General features: G+C 35.5%; 1 long non-coding RNA gene across 2 annotated transcripts in view; it reads left to right on the top strand.

Moving 5' to 3' along the window:
• Positions 1-8,566: 8,566 nt before the first annotated feature.
• LOC309871291 overlaps positions 8,567-13,094 on the top strand; it is a 36,111-nt gene continuing 31,583 nt past the window's right edge. For both annotated transcript variants that reach the window (XR_014315189.1, XR_014315190.1), the window contains exon 1: positions 8,567-8,641. This is a non-coding gene — a long non-coding RNA (uncharacterized lncRNA). The remainder of the gene's footprint in view (positions 8,642-13,094) is intronic.

Genomic DNA, 13,094 nt, shown 5'->3' with positions numbered 1-13,094 from the left:
TGATGAGAGATTCTGGCCGGTATTTCTATTTTGAGATCCTCCATTGGCTTGGAGCAGCAGGTAGGTTGGAGATAGGAGGAGAAGGAAGAGGAGCGATGTAAGATGAGAGAACGGGTTTTGTGGTCCAGAAGTCTTCTATACCTGTCTCAGAATAAGGGGCTCTACCCTCCAGAGGTAGATTATACACAGGGGCTGAAATAGGACACAGGGTAGGTATCCTTGGTGTAGACGGAGGCCCATGAGGAGGGGCTGTGTCCACAACGCATTTGTGTCAACCTCCACTATGCGTTCTATGCACAGCTAAGGGGTCATCTTTGGTGAGCAATTCAGGTATCTCATACTCCCGTTATAAACTCTGCAAGCTGGGCCATCGCTGACCCACTGTGTGACCCTGGGAATTAGCCTCTGCGTCTCCCAAGTTTTTTGCATATCTGTAAATTGGGAATTCCACTGCCCAGACCCCTCAGCAGCCTTGGGGATTAATGAAAGCCTTGTTCACAAATGTCTTGGAATCCATAAAGGTTTAGATCGATAATTAACAAGAAAGAGAAGGCATAAACATTTCAAATATATATCAACTCCCAAATCTGTAACAGCCAATAAGTCTAAAAACTGAGTGGCCACAATTTCCCTCAGTGACAGGCAGCCCATGCACTTTCAAAAGTAATTCTACAATAAGCATAAATTACCACGTGGGGAAACCTTCCCTGTATGCCATGATTACAGATTTATTAAGTGAAAATGAAACCTTTAAATAAATATGTGGAACAAAAATGTATTTCCCAATCTAATCGGGCCACAGAGGCAAGAGTTTTTAAAGTGCTCTGTAGCCTGTAGAGTAGAAAGCTGAGTACATTTTCTTAGAAGTCGCTTGGGCGAGTCAGTCACTGCCGCAGAATCTCCCTTCCTAACTGTCGAAACATCTCGGTCCTCCCAATCTCAGCCAAGAGCAGCAAGGGCGCACGAAGCCCCAATGACCTTTCACAACCCCTCAGGGAAACAGATTCTGAGGCATCTTGATGCCCTGAGATGATCATGATTTGGCATTCCACCGGATTCTGAACCGGTGGACATCATCTATTCACCCTCCCAATGCCATGTTCCTGCCGTGTTCCTGCCACAATATCCTCCCCTGAAGGGCAGAATAGTGCAGTTTGATTAGTCCTATTGACTAAGTAATTCTTGCAGGAGACCAAGGGGGCCCAAAATGTAAAGTGTGATAGATACACCACAAGGCTGGCCAGACCACAAATGCTTGGTGGCACTTCCTGTGGTATCAGTACCACTGGTCTCCAGCTGTCCTTCTGGTCCTTCCCTGTCCTGCAGCTTCCTGGCTCTGGGCCTGGGCCCTTGAATACATTCAGTCAATCCTAATCATTGCCAGCCTTTTGACAAAGAAGGATGTGAGGACTCAGGCCTAAGCTAATCACCGTCTGGTGTTCCCCGTTAGCAAGATTTGTTCCTAAGTGGGCAGGAAACATACTTTGAAGTAATGAGATGTAAGAGGACATTTTCCAAGGGCTTTTGGTAAAATTTTCCTTGATCAAAAAACCCCCCAAAAACAAAAAACAAAAAACAAAAACCACCACTACCTCCATCACCAAAAACACACAAAAGACCCCAGGAAGAGATGTTCTCTTCCTTTAGCAAAAAGGAGGAAGGATTGCTGTAGATGGTAGGCATCTATGCTAGCAAAGAGAACCAGCCTCAGGATAAAACAGATCCTGTGGGAGGGAGAACAGGGATGAAGAAGAAAGAGGTTTTTGAAGACCCCAGAAAGGGACTAGGCTAATTTATTTTTCCCTTAGGAAGTTCACATTCTAACATGAGTGTCGGTGCATAAGAGTTGGGGTATCTCAGATTGTTGATGCTCCCAGCCGGTTCTTGGAGAGGTGTCAGGGTTGGAAACTGGACACAATTGCTACAGTTAATGTACTTAGTATTTAGTCAAGCATTTTCCATTAATGTTCTTGAGAGATACTGACTTGTGATTTTATTTGTAATGTCTTTGTAGGTTTTGGGCTTAGAATCATGCTGGCAGTGTAAAGTGCTTTGGAAAGTATTTGTCTCCATGTATTTCTTCTTTAAAAGTTTGTAAAAATGTGTGTTATTTCTTCCTTAAATGTTTGATAGAATTCACCACTAAAATTATTTGAGAATTTTTATGTAAAGATTTTTGATTTAAAAAACCCAATTTCTTTATAAAGTGTTATTCAGATTATTTTATTTTGTGCCATTTTGGTAAGTTATATATATTTTTAAAATGCATCCATTTCACCAAAAATGTTTAATTTGATGGTATAAATTTGGTCATCATATTATTTTATTATCCATTTCATATCTGTAGGGTCCACAGATATAACATATTTCACTCACAATATTGTTAATTTGTACTCTTTATTCTTTTCTCAATATGATCAAAGTATTTCTCAATTTTATTGAATTTTTTTCCTTCAAGTAATTAAACTTGGGGTTTCGTAGTTTGGCATTTTTTCTTCTGTTTTAAAGTTAATTGATTTGTTGCTTTTATCCATATATTTGTATCTTCCTTTTACCTGAACTTACTTTGCTTTTGTTTCTAAGTTCTTTTTTTTTTTTTTTTTAAATATTTTACTTATTTATTTTACAGACTGAGTGAGAGCCCGACATGGGGCTCAATCTCAGGACCCTGAGATCATGACTTGAGTAGAGGGCAGAGGTTTAACCCACTGAGTCACCCAGGTTCCCCTGTTTCTAACTTCTTAGAGTAGAACCTTAAGTCATTGATTTTTATATCTTTCTTTAAATCTATCTGTAAACATTAAAGCTGTATGTTTTCCTCTAAACATTGATTTAGCTGAATGCCAGTTTTAAAATGTTGCATTTTTATTATCATTGAGTTTAAAATATTTTGTTACTTCATTGTCCTATCTTTTTTGACTAACATTATTTAAATATGTGCTGTTTACTTTCCAAGTAGTTGGGACTCTTTAAAGATGTTTTATTCATAATGATTTCTAATTTAATTTTATTATGGTCAGAGAACATACTCGGTAGGATTTCAAACCTTTTGAATTATGTAGGGTCTTGTTTTGGGACCCAGTATATGATCTATCTTGGTGAACATCTTAGATACATTTGAAATGAACATGTGTTCTCCTGTTGTCAGTGGTAATAATCTACAAATAATAATTACACCAATGATATGATTACTTTTATCTAGTTATTATTTTAATAATATGTATAATGTATGGCATTTATATATTTATATAATATATTATATATTATAATTAGAATATAAATTATATACATAAATGTAATATATAAGCTATGTAAATAAATATTTCTACAGTATTTAATAATTATATATTATTTATTTAGCTATTAAACTGTGATTATGAAATTGTCTATTTCTCTTTTTCAAATATATCTCTCCATTTATTTAGATCTTCTTTGGTTTCTTTTTTTTTAATATTTATTTATTTGAGATAGAGTGAGAGTGAGTGAGAGAGTGAGAGAAAGGGGCAAAGGGGCGGGGAGAAGCAGGCTCTCCAATGAGCAGGGAGCCTGATGTAGAGTTCAATCCCAGGGTCCTTAGGTCATGACCTGAGCAATGGGAGACACTTCACGGACTGAGCCATCCAGGTGCCCCTTCTTTGGTTTGTTTTAAATAATAATGTGTGGTTTCAGCATACAAATGTTGCGTGTATTTTGTTAGATTTATATCTAAGTATTCAATAGCTGTAGTGAAAATAAATGATATTTTAAATTTAAGTTTCCATGTGTTCATTGCTCATACGTAGAAGTACAACTGATTTTGAATCATATCCTGTATCCAAATCCTGAATCATATCCTGGTTATCATATCCTGTGAACTTGCCAAACTCACTGATGAGTTGTGGAGTCCTTTCCTATAGATTCCTTGGATTTTCTCCTATTTCTCTTTTTAATTATGCCAGTTTTTTGCTTTACGTGTTTTGAAGTTGTTTTATTAGCCACATAGAGGTTTGTAGTGATTGTGAATACCTGAAGAATTGACTCTATCTAGTGTTACTCTTTTTCTCTTTTCGTAATATTCTTTTTCGTAATACGAAATAAAAGTAATTTTGTAATTTCGAAATATGAAATTCGAAAAAGTAATTTCATAATTTCAAAATACGAAAAAAAGTATTTACGTAATACTCTTTCGTAATATTCTCTTTCGAAATCCATTTTATTTGATAATAGTACAGACATCTTTGTCTTCTTATGCATACTGTATTCTAAGTATATATTTTCCCATTCCTCTACTTTCAAACTCTCTTTATATTTTTTTATTATTTATTTATCTTCTTATTATTTTTTGAGAAAGAGAGAGAGAGAAGTTGGAGTAGGGTAGAGGAAGAGGGAGAGAGTGGCAAATGGATTTCACAGCCAGTGTGCAGCCTGACATGGGCTTGATCTCACCACTCAGTGATCTTGACCTGAGCTGGAATTAAGAGTCAGATGCTTAACTAACGGACCCACCCAGGTATCCCTCAAGCTATCTCGCTGTATATTTGATGTGAGTCTTATATTTTGCTTTCATGTGTAAAATTTTCATCATTATTTTAAACCCATTCTAACAGTTTTCTGCCTTCTGCTTAGAGTGTTTTATTCATCAACATTTAACACTATTGGTGTAAATCTACCATTGTATTATTAACCTTCTCCTTATTTCAATGTTTTTTTTTTCTTTTTTAATTCTTTTACTTTGTCTTGCCTTTTTTTTTTTTTTTGAATGATTTGATTATGGGTTTTTAAAAATTTCATCTTAGTCTATACATTGCCTTTTTAGCCTTATTTTTTGCCTATTTATTAGTGGCTTATTAAGGGCTCTGGGATTTAAAATATACACCATTAGCTTTTCACAGTCTAATTAGACTATTTTTTATATATTTTATATGTATTACATCTGCATATATTATAAATGCCACATTACAATGTTATAATTTTTTAAATTTGCATATATTATTTGCCCCAGGAGTACAGGTCTGTGAATCACCAGGCTTACACATTTTACAGCACTTACCATAGCACATATCCTCCCCAGTGTCCATCACCCAGTCACCCTATCCCTACCACCCCTATCCCCCAGCAATCCTCAGTTTATTTAGTGAGGTTAAAAGTCTCCTATGGTTTGTTTCCCTCCCAATCCCATCTTGATTCATTTTTTCCTTCCCTACCCCTGACAACCTCCCACTCTGCCTCTCAAATTCCTCATATCAGAGAGATCATATGATAATTATCTTTCTCTTATTAACTTATTTTGCTCAGCATGATACCCTCTAGTTCCATTCATGTTGTTGCAAATGTCAAGATTTCGTTTCTTTTGATGGCTGCATAGTATTCCATTGTATATATATACCACATCTTCTTTATCAATTCATCTGTTGATGGACATCTAGGTTATTTCCATAGTTTGGCTATTGTGGACATTGCTGCTATGAACATTTGGGTGCACGTGCCCTTTTGGATCACTACATTTGTATCTTTAGGGTAAATACCCAGTAGTGCAATTGCTGGGTTGTAGCATAGCTCTCTTTTTAACTTTTTGAGGAATCTCCATACTGTTTTCCAGAGTGGCTGCACCAGCTTGCATTCCCACCAACATGTAAGAGGGGTTTCTCTTTCTCTGCATCCTCACCAACATCCATCGTTTTCTGACTTGTTAATTTTAGCCATTCCGACTGGTGTGAGGTGGTATCTCATGGTGGTTTTGATTTGTATTTCTCTGATGCCGAGTAATGGGGAGCACTTTTTCATGTGCCTGTTGGCCATCTGGATGTCTTTGCAGAAATGTCTGTTCATGTCTTCTGCCCATTTCTTGATTGGATTATTTATTCTTTGGGTGTTGAGTTTGATAAGTTCTTTGTAGATTTTTGGATACTAGCCCTTTATCTGATATGTCATTTGCAAATATCTTATCTCATTCTGTCAGTTGTCTTTTGGTTTTGTTGACTGTTTCCTTTGCTGTGCAAAAGCTTTTGGCCCTGATAAAGTCCCAATAGTTCATTTTTGCTCTTGCTTCCCTTGCCTTTGGTGATGTTTCTGGGAAGAAGTTGCTGTGGCTGAGGTCAAAGTGGTTGCTGCCTGTGTTGTCCTTAAGGATTTGGATGGATTCCTTTCTCACACTGAGGTCTTTCATCCATTTTGAGTGCATTTTTATGTGTGGTGTAAGGAAATGGTCCAGTTTCATTATTCTGCATGTGGTTGTCCAATTTTCCCAAAGTCTCTGTTGAAGAGACTTTTTTCCATTGGGCATTCTTTCCTGCTTTGTTGAATATTAGTTGACCATAGAGTTGAGGGTCTACTTCTGGGCTCTCTATTCTGTTCCATTGATCTATGTGTCTGTTTTTGTGCCAGAACCATACTGTCTTGATGCTTAAAGCTTTGTAATAGAGCTGAAGTCTAGAATTGTGATGCCACCAAATTTGGTTTTCTTTTTCAACATTCCTCTGGCTATTTGGGGTCTTTTCTGGTTCCATATAAATTTTAGGATTATTTGTTCCATTTTTTTGAAAAAAAAAATGTTGGTATTTTGATAGGGATTGTGTTAAATGTATAGATTGCTTTAGGTAGCATAGACATTTTCACAATATTTGTTCTTCCAATCCATGAGCATGGAACGTTTTTCCATTTCTTTGTGTATTCCTCAATTTCTTTCGTGAGTACTTTATGTATGAGTACACATTCTTTGCCTCTTTGGTTAGGTTTATTCCTAGGTATCCTGTGGTTTTCGGTGCAATTGTAAATGGGATCGATTCCTTAATTTCTCTTTCTTCTGTCTTGCTGTTGGTTTATAGAAATGCAATTGATTTCTGTGCATTGATTTTTATATCCTGACGCTTTACTGAATTCCTATATGAATTCTGGCAGTTTTGGAGTGGAGTCTTTTGGGTTTTCCACATAAAGTATCATATCATCTGCAAAGAGTGAGAGTTTGATGACTTCTTTGCCAATTTGGATGCCTTTAATTTCTTTTTGTTGTCTTATTGATGAGGCTAGGACTTCTGGTACTATGTTGAATAGCAGTGGTGATATTGGACATCCCTGCTATGTTTCTGATCTTAGGGGAAAAGCTCCCAGTTTTCCCACCATTGAGACTGATATTTGCTGTGTGTTTTTCATAGGTGGCTTTTATGATATTGAGATATGTACCCTCTAGCGGCACCTGGGTGGCTTAGTGGGTTAAAGCCTCTGCCTTCGGCTCAGGTCATGATCTTGGGGTCCTGGGATCGAGCCCCACATTGGGCTCTCTGCTCAGCAGGGAGCCTGCTTCCTCCTCTCTCTCTGCCTGCCTCTCTGCCTACTTGTGATCTCTCTCTCTGTCAAATAAATAAATAAAAATTTAAAAAAAGAGAGATATATACCCTCTATCCCTACACTTTGAAGAGTTTTGATCAGGAAAGGATGCTGTACTTTGTCAAATGCTTTTTCATCATCTATTGAGAGTATCATATGGTTATTGTTCTTTCTTTTATTAATGTATTTTATCCCATTACTTGATTTGCGGATGTTGAGCCAACCTTGCAGCCCAGGAAAAAAATCTCACTTGGTTGTAGTGAATAATCCTTTTAATGTACTGCTAGATCCTATTGGCTAGTATTTTGGTGAGAATTTTTGCATGTGTTCATCAAGGATATTGGTCTGTAATTCTCCTACGGTGTTATAATTTTATTTTAACCTGTTCTGCATTTCTTAAATAACTAAAAGAAAAACTGTATTTTTTGAAAGCCAAGATATTCACCATTTCCAATGGTAGTCATTTCATCTTGAATATCTGAGTTTCTACCTACTTTCATTTCCCTTCTATCTAACATACTTCCTCTATATTCTCTTGGGTTTATTTTATTTTATTTTATTTTGTTTTCCTGAAACTGCCTTTATTTCCCTTTCATTCTTAAATGATATCTTCACTGAGTGTAGAATTATTAGTTGGCAGTTTCCCACCCACCTCTAGAACCATAAAATGCTGTTCCTTTGTCTTCTGGTCTCAATATATTTGAATCTAGTCACTAACTTCCCCTATATCAAATGTGACTTTTTGTCTTTATATTCTTTTGAAATTACCTCATTAGTTTTCAGCAATTTTACTATGATTTACTTAGGTATGGTTTTCTTAATATTTACTGTGCTTGAATTTTTCTGTATTTCGTTATTATATAAATTTATGTCCTTTACCAAATTTGTAAAAAATGAGTTGTTTCCTCAAATATTTTCTTCTGCTTCATATTCTCTTTCTTCATCTTCTGAGACTCCAATTACTCATATATATTAGGCCTTTTAACATTACTCCATGTCCTAGAAACTGTCCTTCCCTAACTTTTATTTTAGTTCTTTAAATTGGATAATTCTATTAATCCATATTCAGTTTCATTGACTCTTTCCTTTTTCATCTCCATTCCACTTTTATTAGATAGGGTTCTCTACAGAAACAGAACCAATAGAGAGAGAGAGAGAGAGTGTGTGTGTGTGTGTGTGTGTCTGTGTGTGTGTGGTTTGTGTGTATATGTAGATGGGTAAATAGATAGATTATTTATTTATTTATTTATTTATTTTAAGGAATTGGTCTCAGCCTTTTAGGCTGGCAGGTACGAGATCTCCTAAGTGGCTGAATGGGCTGGCAGGCCTAAACACCCAGGTAAGAGCCAATGTCACAGTTCAAGATTGAAGATCATCAAGCAAGACTGTCAAGCAAGCCATCCTTGTTGGGGGGATTTCCATATTTGTTTTATTAAGACCTTCAGCTAATTGGATAAGTCCTGTTCACATTATGGAGGGTAATCAGCTTTACACAAGGTCACTGATTTATGTTACTTTCATCCTAAAGACACCCTCACAGAAACATCTAGAATAATGTTTTGACCAAATATCTGGGCACTGTAATCCAACCATGTTAACACATAATAGTAACTATCACACTGCTGTTTTGTCTGGCTAGTGAAATTTTAATTTTAGATATTGTAGTTGTTAAACATAGAAGTTTCTGTTTTGTTCTTTATATAGTTACTATTTCTTTGATGATATTTTCCATCTTTTCATTCATTGTAAGCATTTTAAAATATGAGGCATTATTATAGTTATGGGTTTAGAATCCCTACAGGGTTATTATCCCACCCTTGTCATCTCAGGGCTCATTTTCATTGATGGTTTTCTGTCTTGAAGTTGAACCACATTTTCTTCATTCCTCATGTCACATAATTTTGGATCCCATCCTGAGTATTGTGAATGTTATGTTGCGGAGATTATGGGTTTTTAAATATTCTTCCAAAGAGTCTCGATTTTTTGTTTTGTTGGAGAAGGAACTTGGTTTGAAGGAAACTGCAATCTCTTATCATTTGGCAGACAAGTTTAAATCTCAGTTCCTTCCCTTTTTAGCTCAGACATACACATGCATGTACATGAATTAGGGATTGGCCAGAGACTTATTCAGAACACAAACACCAAATTTGTAACTACTTCTCTTTGGTCCTCTTCTTTTTGGAAATTCCCCTTCACTTCTCAACTCTCTTGTTGCTCACATTTTTTCCTCTAGTTCCTCTAGTTTCAGGCCAGAAAGACTTGAAACATTCACTAGGGTTTACCCTCTGGCTAAAAGTTGTGATAACAGGGAATGCACACAGTGTCATTCCTTTTTGCAAATGCTAATCTGCCTCCAGAATATTGCTACTTTTGTTCTGCTCCAGTAATTGTAGGTGGTTGTTTTAGTTGCTGTTGTGTGTGTTGCCCAGAATTTATAGGTTTAGTACCATGAGGGACCAGTCTAGTAGAAGCTAGTAAATTATACTGGCAGCAAACATCTTATCTTATTTTTGAAATGATATTTTTGTTGTATATATGTTGACTGAAGAATTTTTAAAAACATTTCAGCACTTTTAATATATTTTCACTTTATCATCTGACTTCCATGTTTCTGTCTTGTTATTACTCTTATTACTTCTCCATATTTGTATTGTGTTTTTTTTTTCTCCTGTGGATATTTCTAATATTTCTCCTTTATCTTTAATTTTATAAATTTGAATATGACATTCCTAAGTGATTTTTTTGTTATTTTTTATTTTACTTGGAATTAGTTGTACTCTTTTTATCTGTGGATTAATTTCTTTTACCCATTTGAAAAATTCTCAGCCAATATAACCTCAAACATTTACCTTCCTTATTTCCTCTTTCTTTTTTCCTGGGACTCTAGTTTCAAGGATATCAGATTATTTGATATTTGTCCTCTAGATTTTGGATGTTCTGCTCAACTTTAAAAAAATTATTTCTTTTTCTCTTCCTTCTTTTCTTCCTCTTCTTTCTTCTTCATATAGTATCAGGTGACCTGTCTTCAAATTCACTGATCCTTTCTTTGCTTTATGTAGTCTGGATTCCTCCTTTTTCATGTAGTAATTTTTATGGAATTGTACAATATATAGTCTCCTTTCACTTAGCAGAACAGATTTGAAGTTAACTACATTATTGCACATATCAGTTTGTCTATTCATTTTTATTGCAGAATAGTATTTAATCACATGGTATACCACAAGTTTGTTTATTCATACCAGATGATGAACGTTTGAGATGTTGCCAGTTCTTGGCAGTTTTGAATAAAGTCTCTGTAAACATTCACACAGAGTTTTTATGTAAACACAAGTTGTAATTTCTCTTGAGTAAATATCTAGGAATGGGATGGCTGAGTCATATCGTATGTATGATAGTCAAATTTGTAAGAAACTAAAATTGTTTCCAAAGTGGTTGTACGACTTTTACATTCCCACTAGTAAAGAATTAGAGTTCTGGTTACTATAAAATCTTAGCAGTACTTGATATTGTCAGGAAAAAAAAATATATAACCATTGTTGTTGTAGGTTTTTCAGAGCTTTTATTTGCTCTAATGGCATATGAATGCCGAGCAACTTTTTATATGTTTATTTTTCACCATTTCTTTGGTAAATGAAAATAACTATCCTAGGGTCATAAAATGAATTGAGAAATGTTCTCTCATTTTTTATCTTTTAAAAAAGATTTCATTTATTTTTTGAGAGAGAGAGACAGAGACAGCATGAGTTGGGGGAGGAATAGGGAAGAGGGAAAAGTGGACTCCCTAATGAGCAGGGAGCCTCACCTGGAGCTCCAACCCAGAAACCTGAGATCATGACCTGAGATCATGACCTGAGTTGAGTTGCTTAGCTGATAGCCATGCAGGCATCACTAATTTTAAATTTTCTTGAACAGTTTGTGTAATACTGGCATTTCACCCTTAAACATTTGATAGAATTCACCATTGAAACCAACTGGGTCTATGGTATTTGCATGTGTGTGTGTTGGTGTGTGTGGGGGGGTGGTGGTTGCGGGGAAGGTTTCTTAACTACAACTTAATTTATTTAATAAATATAGGAATATTTAGGTTAGCTACTTTTTCTTTGCTGAGTTTAATAGTAGATATTTCTTAAGGAATTTGCCTATTTTATATAAGGTATAGAGTTTATATACATATATAGTTGATATAGTATTATCCTTTTAATCCATAAGCTCTCTAGCCATGTCTCTCTTTTATTATTGAAATTAGCAATCTTTTTTTCTTGTTAAATCTGGCTAGAGATTTTTGAATTTTAATGATTATTTGAATAAACCAGATTTTTATGTCATTGATAGTTTTCATTACTTTGCTTTTCTGATATCAAAATTTCATCAGTTTTTGCTGTGTGTGTGTGTGTAATCTAATAGTTGTCTTTTGTAATAGTTGTCATACTTGAGTTTGAGTGTATTTTTTTCTTTCTAAATCCTTGCTGAAGTAGTGCCTCAAAAATTCTTATAGTGAAGGCCTATAACTGTTAAACTATTTTTTATTTTGTGTAAATGTGCATGTCTTTCTGTTCCCATTCCAAAATATACTTTTGTATATAAAATTCCGTATTTGGCTATCTTCTTGCGCATTTTGAATACTTTTACCTACCACTTTCTGCCTCCTGTCACTCTGTTGTTAAGTCTGCTCTAGGTCCTACTGTTGAAATGTGGTAGTCTGTCTTTTTTCTCTGGTTGCTTTTATCATTTTTCTCTTTATTCTTAATCTTTATGATACCTGCATGTGACTATGTTTTATTTTTTTAGTTATTGAGGTAAAATGTTAGTCGACAAATTTATGTGTTCTTCCAGTTCTATAAAATTTTGTCTTTCTGTTTTCTTACTCTTCTATTCTCTTTATTTAAGATACACATTTGAAAATTTAAAAATTCTGTAGCTTTTATATTTCTTAACTGATATCCTAGTTAAATTCCTTTGCACTATTTTCCAATTCCTTTTGCTGTATCAAGTCTGGATAGTCTTTCTCATCTAAGTGACTCTATTTTCCACCTCCTGTTCTCGTTCAATTTCTGCCCACTTCTGTTTCATATTTTCCTGTTTGTTTCCATAGAAATTGTTCCTTTATATCTTTGATATTCCTACACAACTTTATTTTTTAATTTTTCTTAAGCTGTTCTATAAAATTAATTTCATATAAAGAGAACAGCTTTTCAATCTGCTAGTATTTGGCTGTCTTTCTTACCATAAGATAAATTTGTGCCTTTAACATTTTCATCTTACATTAACTTGAAAGCTTACTCTGCCCTCTAGATGTGTCCTTCTTATCCTATAAAGTTTGAAGTTTCCATGCCGCCTCATAGCTCTACTGAGACCACACATAAGCTCCGTGTCTGAGGCACCTCCACATTCCATTCCAGTGGCACTTTTGTGGACATGACAAATGCTGTCACTCAGCCAGCAGATAGCTTGGTTCCATTTCTAGTGTTTGTGCTCTCCTATACCCCTTGTCCTATGAACCTGAGCTCCAGGCAGAATCAATCACAGCTTCTTTTGGCCTCATGTCCTGGTGAGAGCTGCCCTTAAGGCACTTTACTGCAGGTGCAGACCTGAGCTTTAATCTCCCAGTTCGTGTGGAGCACCTTTAATCTGTTTTGCCCCATGGATTACTGGCCACCACTGCTTTGGTTTGGATCACAACCCAGAAGTCCTGTGGCTTCAGCTCTCCTCATTGCTTTGCATTTAAGTTCTATTTCAATCTATAGTGATGTTTAAGTTTTTGAGCCTAACTCTTCTCTTTTCGGATTTCTCTT

Source organism: Mustela nivalis, assembly GCF_964662115.1.
Source record: "Mustela nivalis genome assembly, chromosome: 8".
Taxonomy (NCBI): Eukaryota; Metazoa; Chordata; class Mammalia; order Carnivora; family Mustelidae; genus Mustela; species Mustela nivalis.
The sequence above is the reverse complement of the archived record's forward strand: the minus strand, read 5'-3'. Positions and strand labels throughout refer to the sequence as shown.